The sequence below is a fragment of the Melanerpes formicivorus genome, unplaced genomic scaffold, assembly GCF_026170545.1.
Source record: "Melanerpes formicivorus ecotype bairdi unplaced genomic scaffold, bMelFor1.0.p_v2 SCAF_28, whole genome shotgun sequence".
Lineage (NCBI taxonomy): Eukaryota > Metazoa > Chordata > Aves > Piciformes > Picidae > Melanerpes > Melanerpes formicivorus.
The window spans coordinates 7,208,334-7,214,333 of record NW_027142380.1 but is presented as its reverse complement, the minus strand read 5'-3'; the positions used below and the strand labels follow the sequence as shown (position 1 = coordinate 7,214,333).

Sequence of the window (6,000 nt, the reverse complement as noted above, 5' to 3'; positions counted from 1 at the left end):
TATGATCTGGCACACGGAGCATTAATTCCTTTATCAGCTCTATTTCCTTTACAGTTGTTCATTTAATTGAGTTCCTCTGTGTATTTTACAAAACAAGATGCATTCATTACAACTTGCAGACCTCAGATAGGATTGCAACGTGGTTCAGAAAAGCAGCACTTTTGTAGATAGTTGTGGAAGTTGGGTGGTTGGTTTATTTTTCAGATGATGGGAGGAAGCAGTAGCAGAATTCTTGCATGCATAATCAGTAGGAACTTTCCAGAAGCTCTTTATTCTAGTTATTTTCTTTTAAAGCTGTGTTTACTCTAAGAATTCGGCTGAGGCAGTTGAAATATGTGGCTGCAGTGGAGAACAAAATACACTGTATGTTTTGTTCCTCTCCTTGTTCTGCTTTGACTTGTGCAAACAGTTGTAATCCAAAGGAGGAGATCATACAGTCTGTGACTGTGGTAGTGTACGATCCAGTTTAGGGTGCAAATTACCCTCTTAGGGTACATCCTGACACTGAGTAGTCTTGTCTTGAATAGACCGTAAATAGAGTGTAGCCTTCTCTTTCACAAGCCCTTGGAGCGGGAAGCCGCATGCCTTAGCTTTACAGTGTTCAGGAGCCAGCACATCTGTGTGACTATGCACCTGCATGTGGCCGGAGATGTTCAAGTACTGTCTCCAGTGCAGGTTTTGAGCATTAACACACACTGCTGCTTGTAAACGGCCCCTGCCTGCTGCTGGGGATTCAGCACCAGAAGCACCATTTCCTACAGCATGGAGCAATTTCTGCTGAGCATGGCAGCGATGGACTCCTCCAGTCCAGGGCCACACAGCTTGCCCTGGAGAGGTTGCAGAACCACAGTGCTGTTTATTGGAAGGCTCCCTGTTGTGCAGAACAGACTGCCCAGAGAGGCTGTGGAGTCTCCCTTTCCAGGGAGATGTGGAACCCATCTGGATGCAATCATAGAATGGCCTGGGTTGAAAGGGACCTCCAAAGGTCAGCTAGTCCAACTCCCTCTGCAGTAAGCAGGGGGCATCCTCAACTAAATCAGGCTGTCCAGAGTCCTGTTGAGCCCTACTTTGAATATCTCCGGGGATGGGGCCTCAAATACATCCCTGGGCAACCTGTTCCAATGTTTAATTTCCTCATGGTTCTACTGTCTTCACCCTGTGCAGCCTGCTTTAAACTGGGGGGTTGAGATAGGTATCTCCAGAGGTCCCTTCCAACCCCCACCATTCTGTGATTCTGTGGTGACATCATACATAGAAAAGAGATGGGCAACCACAGGAGTGCTCACAATAACCTGCTGTTGTTGGCCAAGACAAGCTGGAGGGGCTTGTTTGGTGTCCAGTTGTTCTTTTTCCCTCTCCTCGCCATCTCTGTTGGGGGCTATTGCTCTTCAGCCATAGGTGAACGCACAGGAAGGATTAAGAACTTGGCTTCCTGCATCCTGACTCAAAAGTAAGCATATGTGCTTTTTTTGGTGAGTAGAAACAAATCAGTTTCTACAGAGATTTTTTTTTGGAGTTTTCTCAGGCACAGGATGAAATTTTGAGGTGGAAAAAAAATCACATTTTCCCCCCCCCTCATTGGGCCAGTGCGGTGAGTACCAACTGTATTTTTGGGTGCTTGGGATCCATGTGTGTCACTGTTGAGCATGTGGCTGTTGAGGAACATGTGCAGTACGTACATGTCTCCTGCACAGCAATGTGGTGGGGTTGGATCCTTGCTCTGGACCCAGACTGGAGCTGTTGCTGGGGAAGACAAAACTGAGGAGGAAAACACCTCTTCTGTCCCATTTAATCTGTTCTGGGTGATGCTGAAGCAGTATGTTGGGTACTTTCATAGCATGTGTGTGTGAGCTTAAGCACCAACGTTCACAGACACGTGTACGGTTTCTCGTCTGCATCGTGCTGTCCTAGCTGTAATCTGAGAGCTGTAGCCCTTGGACAGGGCAAGGCAAGCAGGCTGTATATGTTTCCACAAAAGCTTAGCTAAGTGCATTTTTCTTATTGTGTTGTGGGCCTGATTCTTGAGGGGGTTTAGCTGCCCTCAGTTGTGGGTGCTCAGCATTTTTGCAAGTCACCCTCCTCAGAAGTTGGTGGTTACAATTTTATTTTTTTTCAATGGGAAAAAGCCTTTTTCCGTTTGCTGCTCCATAAACTGAAACCACTAAAGAGCCCTTGCTTAGTTTTCCATACGCAAGCACACACTGATGGGAGCATGAGGGGCACTGCAGGTTTTAGGAAGCTTTAAGTGCATGAAAACAAGGAGTTCTAATGAAAATGGTTTTGCAACCTAATTGTAGTGGGTGTGCCTTTGTTTGCGAAAAGAAATGAAAGTGCAGGAGGCTGAAGTGCTCTCTTTATCCTCAGGATGGTGAGCAATATAAACTTCCCCAGCCAGTTTTGCCAAGGCGCCTGAGACCTGCACGTCCCTGCAAAGCTGTGGCACTCTCCTTCCTGCGACACTTCACACGGCCTTTGGGGCGTGAGCCATCTAGTCTTGCTTTGCTCTCCAGAAATACCGTGGTTTAGATGATGGACCTTTCTTGGTGTCCTAAGTGTCATTCCTAAGGGCTGTCTTGTTCACATCCTAAGCTCACTGCCTTTGGGGAAGCCAAAGCGTCTTTTCCAATGGTTTTGAGATTCTTGACTTGTCCCCTGGTTGGAGATTCAGACCTCCATGTAAGGCTGTTGAAAACAAGAGGTTTGTTCCTGCTAGCATGCTGTCTTTGGAGTAGTCCATGCATCCCTACAAATATGGTCCCTGGGGGCCAAATGCTCTGCTGCCTTCTCCTTCAGCCTTGTCAGCTACCCGGTGCCCCATAGAAACATGATCCATTTTAAATAGATGCTGTTTTGCAGCATCCTGGACTTGCTGTGTGAGGATGAGAAATGCTAACATCAATTCTTTAAATAACATCTAGTAGTGCTGGATGCACAGAATTATAAAACATTTTTATATTCTGAGACTCATTTGCATCCTCACATTAAAAACTGTGGTTTTCTTTTCAGGGAACGGTTGCAAGATCTGATTTGTTTTGAAATCAAAGCTAGATTTGTGTTCCTGGTTTCCTCTTTGCCCTTCATTTGACAAATTTTTCTTGTTCTATAAATACAGAATTGTAAACAAGGGCTAATCCTTAGCAACAACCTGGAAAGTTAACATTTCTCTCCAGCTCCTATTATAATTAATTCAGACACTCTGAATATGATGTGATTTACACATAGTATTCCTAAGGCCAGGAGGTACTAATATCTTGTTAGAGAAGTGAGGAAAAGAGCACGCTTTTGTGTGTGCCATATAACATAATTGCACTGCATTTTCTTTCATAAGAAGATGCTTAAAGATGCTTTTTACTTTACATTTGAAAAATGGAAGGCTTCTGCTTTTGCATTTGGCTGAAATTGTCTTAAATATGTTTTCCCTCCTGCAGCAGTTGACATTGTCAAAACATTTTGCAATGTACATTTTAATAATACGGGTTAAGACCATCATTATATTAATTTAATTCTCAGTGTAGGTAAATTTGTAAGATGCTTCCACTTTGTCGTGGAAGTTTTTCGCAGTAAACATCATCTGTTTTCCCTGTGTGGGAAAGAAAGGGATAATACAGCTGATGGAAGGATAAATCCCTTGTTAAAATACAACTTGGAGAGGCTCTCTCGTGGTCCATCCTTTTATTGTATTTAAATTCTCATTTAATTTTGTTTTGTTCCGTTGATATTTGTTCGGGGAGTGTTTTCTGTTGCGTTCCTCTATGTAAGCCACACACAGCTGAAAGACTGTGACTCCCAAAAGGCCGTGATTAAAACATTATGGATGTGGCAAACCACAAATGCAAAAGTAAGTTTACATTTAGATTTTCTTCATAAAATATTTTATTTGAGTTTTGTAATACCTTGGTATCGTGGTCAGCGTTGCCATAAAAATCCTGTGTTATATGGAATGATACAATCTGTGAAGCATTTCCCATTATGTAGACACCATGTCTTTAAATTATAGCAATTTCTTAAGATTTTAAAGCAAAATGAGCTCTTAGAAGTGTGATTAATAGCAGGGAATGAGGCTAACACTGGGTCATCAGTGGCACTCCATTACAAAAGAGGTTGGACTAATAAAAGCATCCATCTATTTGACCAATAAAGCATTTGAATGATATGCTTATAGTTTTTATCATACCGTAGTTACTTTGTACTGAATAAACTGTGATTTTACGTGCTGGAAAAGGAGCGTGGAACAGGCAGTGAGGCTGAGGTGAGAGCAGTTGTCTCAAGTAGGGAAATATCAGGACTTTTATGTGAAGCTTGATGTTTTCAGAAGCCTTCAGGTTGCAGTGTCTAAAATTTGAAGCCGCTGTGAAATATCTAAATCCCCCGTGACCCGTGCCTGCCTGCCCACAGTCGTTCGGTGAGGCTGGCCCTCGCTGTCCTGCAGGGAGGGGAGAAAGGAGGGTATTGTGTGTAATCATTAATTCAGAGTTAAGTCCCTGGCAGCCCCAGACATCAGAAATACTCTGCTGAAGCACAGGAAATGGGGCAGCACTTCTGTTTTCCTGGTGTGCGGACGCCAACCCCGTCCTCCAGTCGCACCTTTCATCTTGGCCGCTATTATGCTGTCAACCTGATGTATTAAAAAATAGGCAGTTGCCTGAACAATGCTGCATTTGGGTTTTATTTAAATACCTGCCTTATTAGTAGGTTTTACTGATTTCATGGGTTTGAACCTTTTTCTTTGATTCTTTTTTTTTTTTCCCCCAATATATTGTTATTTTACTACAACAAAAGGCTAAATATTTTCTGAAAAAGAAAACAGAGGTTCTTGGCCAGCCATGGATGCCCAGGATTGTGCTGTGAAGAAAAGCACCAAATATTCTAAAACTTGTGAAAAAATGATGAGAGGGGAGGCTTCTGGCCACCATGCTGTTTGTACATGAAATGGCAAGGGAGGGGAGTGCAGTGCCAGGGCCAGCTGTGACCTTGGATGCTTCATACGTTCAAAACTCGCCTGATTTTACTCAGTGTTTGGTGCTGGTGTTGGTGCTCAGCAGAAGACAGTGGTGAACCAGGGACCACTGTGCAGGTGGGAAAAAAACCATGATTACATCCTGTACCCCATCCGACTACAGCATCTTAAAGGACTTATTTTACACAGGAGAGGGATGAAGAGACTTCTGGAGGTCACACGCAGGGATTGTGTCAGGGCAGGAATGTAACCTGGAGCCTTGGATTAACTCCCACTAATAAGACCATCCATCTTCTCTCCCTGTACTTCAGATCTTTCCTGAAATTCATGTTCAGGGTAGAGAAGTTACAGAAACCTCCCAGGAGGGTGTTGCAGTGGGCAACTTCTTGAACTTTGTGGGGATGAGAGATGGGAAAGGAAAGGTTTTATGGAAGGTGGCAAATCCTGGGGATTTTGGCATCTTGGGCACCTTGAGGACTAATGTCACAATGCCTCAGGGCCAAGCGATGGATATTGGATGAGGAGCAGTTGGAGGCCAGAGGGTTTTAGTTGAGAGAAGATCTTGGGGGCTTCTGACCCCCCATTGTGGGTTAGCAAAAAGGAGCTGTGAAGATCTGCAGAGGCAGCAGAATGGTGAAGGAAGAGGGTTGAGGAGGGGAGGGAAAAAGGAGGAGGAAGAGGACTGAACTATGCCCTGCTGCTTCAGCCTTGCGCAAGGAGGGGAGCAGGCAGCTGGCATGGGCACAGATGTATGTGTATGCATGTGTGGTCATGCTGGGCAGATGAAGTTGGGTAGAAAGATGCCATTTTGCTTGTTTGTTCAAGAGAGAAATGAAATTTTCTCATCCTACCTTTTGCAGTGGCTGCTTTATTTTTCTATTTTTTAAAGAAATGCAAATTGATCTTTTACATCAGTGGTTTGGCCGGTAAATCTTGTTTTGCAAAACACTTTCAAGTGTTTTCTACTCCTTTCTTTCCCCTTTATTGGAACAGATGCACAGCTATGTTGTTTTCCCCTGCTGCCTGTTGTCTTGAGGTTGCAC

The 6,000-nt window shown here is 44.0% G+C and overlaps 1 protein-coding gene across 10 annotated transcripts in view; it reads left to right on the top strand.

Annotated features, from left to right (window-relative positions):
- FOXP1 (forkhead box P1) overlaps positions 1–6,000 on the top strand; it is a 405,896-nt gene that overhangs the window by 215,580 nt on the left and 184,316 nt on the right. The window lies entirely within an intron of this gene.